The following is a 6,000-nucleotide window of genomic DNA, read 5'->3' as shown; positions in this document are numbered from 1 at the left end:
TTTTGGATTCGGATTCGGTTTCAGTTTCAGTTTCAGGCATCTTATTCATTAGATGGGCATGGACGACGACTCGTAAATAAACCGACGACGCCCGCATCGGATTAGTGGTAAAATGAATAGCTGCAGATACAGCATCGGCTTCGGCTTCAGCTTTAGCTCCCAGCATCATCTGCAGCTCCATCTCCAGCTTCAGTTTCCTCTGCAACTGCAGCTTCAGGTCGGTGTGCATTTAACGACCGTTTCCCTCATTTCTTCCATTATGGAAGGACCTAAAAGGATGACAAAGGTAGGCACTGCCTGTTTTATGAATGCACAACGATTTGCCGCTGACAAACTGTCCGCAACCAGACAAGTCTCCTCCTGTTCCCTGTTCCCTGTGCTCCCCTCTCCCATAGCCACAATTCAAGTGAGCAAACGTTACCAAATTTTGGATTTCTTCAACAGTTCTACCATTTAAATGCGAATGCACACAAGTTGCAGTTGCAACATTTGAAGTGCTGTTTTTGCCGTTGCCTCATAATGTCATGCTTAGGCCATCAAATGATGGCTTTATGCCTGCATCTCTGGCTGGCCTCATTCATTGAATGAGCCGCAATTGCTTTAGACTTGCCGTTGATTATGGCCCAATTGGACAAGGCCAAAAGGCAGCTGGGAACCATTTCAACTCAGTGATTACTTATCAATCAGTAGAGATTCAATGAAAATTATCATGATTATAATCAAATACATTTCCTATTATTATGACTTGATAAATGCATTCAAATGTATGCAGTAATATTTTGTTTCACCATATTAAACTTCAATCAGTGCTTGTTTCAATTTGCACCCTTTGGGAAAGCTCTTTGTTTATATGTATGTGTTAGTACTCAAAGACTCTCAAAGCTTACAGTGGGATGCGTAGGCTTTATTTATATTGAATACCGCACAAATACATTTTCTATTTTACTTCTTGTCTCACTTTTTTAGCCTCCGGTTTCACAGTAAACAAAACGCTATTTGTATATTTTATTTTCATTTTAGAAACTCCGTATCTGCAAAAATCTTTTTCTCCCGGGGGCAAACTTTGACAAACACTGATTTCAATAAAATTCATATTAAAGTGAAGTATAAAATATTTTAATTAAGCTCAAATCATAATTAAATGTCAAACTTAATATTTGAACTTAGTAAAATAAAAGCAAAAAAAACAATTTAAATCAAAATGCCATATTTACCTTAACTTCATATTTATTTTAACAATTCGCAAAAGCTAGTTAAATCGTATTCAACTTGAACATGTTGTATATTCAATTTTATTTCTTTGCGAACTTTTCAAATATTGAATGTGCATTTTGATTGGCTTGAGGTCTGGATGTATTTTTTATTATTACATTTGCTGATTTATCTGTACATCACGTTCACAAAACGCCAAAGGGGATTCCAAATCACGAGTAATAAAATCTGACTCAATGCATTTCCCAGAAATATATTAATTGGAAATATCCAAAGTTGTCGTTTAAAAAAAAAAAAAATTTGTTTAGCTTCAGCATTCTACATATGTGTAAACCATTATAAAGTGTTGGGAAGTGAGTGAATATGTATTATAGATGGGGTTTTTATTATATCCATGTATATACACATACAATAAGCAGGAAAAAAAAGTACATTACCAATTATACTTTATAAAAGAGATTTTTTGGTAGCGCCATTTATAATTCTCTTTGTTTTTTTTTTAAATACAAAAAGTATTATAAATTTGATTAAGAAATTGTTTTTCTATGGATACGTCTAAGCAAACATAAAATCCAATTTGAACTAAAATTTCTAGATAAATTAAATAGATTTGTTGAAAGGAACACAGTTAAGAAATAACGACTATTATAAAATGTAAACATAAATTGCTTAATATTTAATTGGGCATCAATCAAGGGAAACTCAGGTACCAAAAAAAAATAATAATCTAGTAATGATTGTACAACAAATTGTTCATCTAACAATATCAATATACTTATTTCTATGTATTTATTTAGAAATATATTTTGATATACTTATGCTAATCCAGAGAAACGAGTTTATTGCAACTCAATTCAATTCAATTCAATCGCAACAACAAAAGAAACCATTTGGGGGATCGATAAACTCGGCATTCAAGTCAACAAAACAATTTCAATTTGATTTAAATGCTGTCAGATAATAATTTCGTGTAGAAGGGTTGCCATTCTGTTGGCCGGGTCACTTGTGGCTATTTATAAGCGCAGATCCCAAGGGACAGCACCTCGGCAGGGCAGACTGGAAAAAAGGTCAGCAACAGGCAGAGATACACTTATGTATGCATACTCGTAGTTGTAAGCACATGATGAAATGTATTTCCAGATGGATGCTTAACCCCATCATTAATCTATCTTCAAGGGGGTTAAATGGGTCTGGATATTGACAGTGGATTCGGTAACATTGTGAATTCGATTCCCAAGCGTAACATTGGCTTTTAGCACGCCATTGTCTGGAGAGGGTAAAGGAGAAAGGTCAAACGCAGTGGAGTAATTCATAAATAAATAAACGGCCCACAAACAAATAAATAAATTGAGTAATTGCTATAATTGACATGGCCAAAACAAAATGCGCCAAACGTTGGCCAGGAGGTCAGCGGAGTGGGATTAACTCAAACACATGGACTTTGGCATTCTTCCATTTGGATTCTGACAACGTCATCGCTGCGTACGTGCGATTATCTCATGTTGCCGAAAAAAATAAGAAAATAAAAAGTAAAAAGTAAAACAAAATAAGTAAAACTGAAAACTGAAAACGTTGACCCGATTGTTGTAACTCCAGCCTCAGTTTCAGCTCGGAATATGTGAGTGACTTGTGCCTAATCTAAATTTATATCGGGTTATCAAGACGGAAAATCAAATAAAAGCGACTAAGCAATTGAGAGAGGGATGCAATTTTTTATGTTGCCTTTTTTTGTGGCTTTAAACACTCTTTATATTGGTATACTGGGCACATATCATTATCATCAGACACCCGCACAGAAGGCTGAGAGCGGGCATTAGAAACTAAGCGTCACGACTACACAGAAAAAAATTTGAAATAACTTTAAGCAATATTTCAGTTTTATTAAGCGAGATAAAAAAATAATGTATAATAGTTATGTACAACATATAACAATTTGATTACAAAACAAGGGGGCTCCGCCCCCTGCTCGCTTCGCTCGCCTACCCCCGGCTCGCTTCGCTCGCGGTGAGGTGCGGCTACAGTCGAGCACGCTCGACAGTAGGATACCCTGAGCCCATGTACTCTTTTATAAAAGTTGATTGTTGCCCATTTTCAATGGGCTCAGGGTATCAAAAATTACACACGCGAAACTATGAACAACTTTCGGTTTTCTGAAGTCACTGTGCTTATCACTGCAGACTACGTTATTAATGCCTCACTGAACTAATACATCACTCGATTACGATTACGACTTGCGATTTAATACTGTTGTAACTGCCTGTTACATACATTCTGCCAAACACATTATACCCTTTTTTGCCCATTTTCAATGGGCTCAGGGTATAAAAATTGGGTATAGACTTTTAATTAAAATAATTTTTAGGTTTATTAGGGCAGATCAATAAATAATATAATATGTGAATGTGAATCATTAAAAAAATATTTTTATTAGTTGTTTGTTAGCGGAACTTAAATTTAAGTATAGACTTTTTATTCAATTTCAAATTTAATGATTTAAGTGAAGTCTTATATATGTTAAGAATATTAAATGCCAAATTTTGATCATATAATCTAAAAATATATATATTTGAAATATTTTTAAACAATATTTCATATTTATTAAGCGAGATAAATAAATAATATATAATAATTATGTACAACACATAACAATTTGATTACAAAAAAATTGGATATAGACTTTAAATAAAATAATTTTTAGGTTTACTATGGCAGATCAATAAATAATATAATATGTGAATGTGAACCATTAAAAAAATATTTTTATTAGTTGTTTGTTAGCGGAACTTAAATTTAAGTATAGACTTTTTATTCAATTTCAAATTTAATGATTTGAGTGAAGTCAAATTTTGATCATATAATCTAAAAATTAATATTTAACATTTACAAATTTTAAAATTTTTATACTGTTACTCAGTACGAGCATATATACCATTTTCATAATTATTATTCGCTAAATATTCTCAGTGTTGGCAGGCCTTTATATAGTATGTACGTCTGGCAGATGTTTTGGACCGATGGCTGACACACGTCCTAGATATGTACAACAGATACGGGTGTGGTGCATAAACATTCGTATGCTTATCAAAAGCACACTCAATCTAATCTTGAGATTAATAATGTGGCTTTTTGTAAATTTCAATTGCTGCCAACTGGCCGAACTTTGCACAAAATGGCAATCAAGTTATTTTTGTTTTTGACTCCCCAAAAGCAGCCACAAAATGTTTATTTAATGAATGCGCCTGGCAGGTGAGATGAGAAATGGGAAAAAGGAGAGGGGAAAGGGGAAGGGAAAGGGAAAAGGGGGTTACGTGCCTGGGTCACAGCTGCAATTGGCCATGGCCAAAGCCCTGCCGCAGTCAGTAAGAGCCAGACTAAGGCCAAGCCAGAAAAAAAAACCTTTAATACTCGTAGTTAGAAATTTTATTGACTCGGATTAGTTTGCCATGTACTAAGTGTGTGTGTGTGTGTGTGTGCGTGTGAGTATGCAAGTGTGTATGCATATGTGTGCAGTTAAAGCTGACACCTAAATATAGAGCCCTTTGGCCATGCATAAATGTATCTGAAAGATGCAGCAGCATTGCCTGTGGCTTCATTGCCCAAATTGAGCATATATTGGTAATTGGCAATTGGCAATTGGCATTTGTGTTTTGGCTAACTGGTCGGCTACATAATAAATCTATGCCTGTTAAGGTACAAGTATATGTATCTATAACCATTTGTATACACATTTGTTGCCATAGATACTCGCCATGTATCTGCATGCGATACGAGTTGTACGAGTATCTGCAGTCCAGTAAATGTATCTGCGTGTGCTTGTGGCAAATTTGTGCTTACGCAGCAAGCCTGCAACAAGCATGCGGCTTTTATAATTTATGCAAGACACCAAACAAGACTCAACTTAAGTCTTACAAATTGTTTTCGAGATGCTCGGCATATCATAAAAATAAGCAAAACAAAAAAAAAAAAAAGATAAATAAAAATAAATAAAAAGAGAAACACAACTCTCTCACCAGAAATCTGAATCAGTTTTTGAAGAGTTCCGCAAGAGAGCGACGTGATTTGATGCGAATTATTCCGTGCCGAGCCCCAAAAACTCAAACTCAAACACAAACTCAAACTAAAGGAAGGCAACAGGCAACTTTGCCAGCTGGCAACCGGCAACTGGCAACTGGCAACCGGCAACTGGCAACTGGCAAAGCCACAAAAAGTGGGCAACAAGCAGAGCCGCAACCACAGTCACCGGTTGTAGGTGTTGGCCAAAAGGGAGGCAGGCAGGCAGGGATGTGGGCAATTCGAAGACGGAGACGACTTTGGCTGTGGCAAACAACAAGTTGAATCTCGAGACGTCATGTCACGTAGCACCGCTACATGGACCATTCATACAAATTTTGTTTTATAAGCTACTTTTATACATTATTTGTGTGTAACTTTGTCCATTCGTCTGTTCCGTGTGTTTATCTGTTCCGTTCCTCTTTATATGTATCTCTCTTTTTATACATATATGAATGTGTGTGCGTGTGTGTGTGTGTGTGTGTTTGCATGTGTGTATATACAAATATATGCATCTGTATCTAGCTCTGTGTGTTCTTTTATTTTGCGGGTGTCGTTTTTTGGTTGCCATTGTTCTTGTTCTTATTGCTGTTTTCGTGGCTTCTCGTGATTTACAGTGGTGCTAGACACGCAAACAAATTTGAATAAATATTTTGCATAATTTACTAATAATATTAATAATTTGCTAAATATTATTTATTCTTTATGAAGTAGAAATCAATTAAGTGCCAAACTGCT

The sequence above is a fragment of the Drosophila innubila genome, chromosome X, assembly GCF_004354385.1.
Source record: "Drosophila innubila isolate TH190305 chromosome X, UK_Dinn_1.0, whole genome shotgun sequence".
NCBI classification, from domain to species: domain Eukaryota; kingdom Metazoa; phylum Arthropoda; class Insecta; order Diptera; family Drosophilidae; genus Drosophila; species Drosophila innubila.
Note: the sequence above shows the minus strand (reverse complement) of the source record.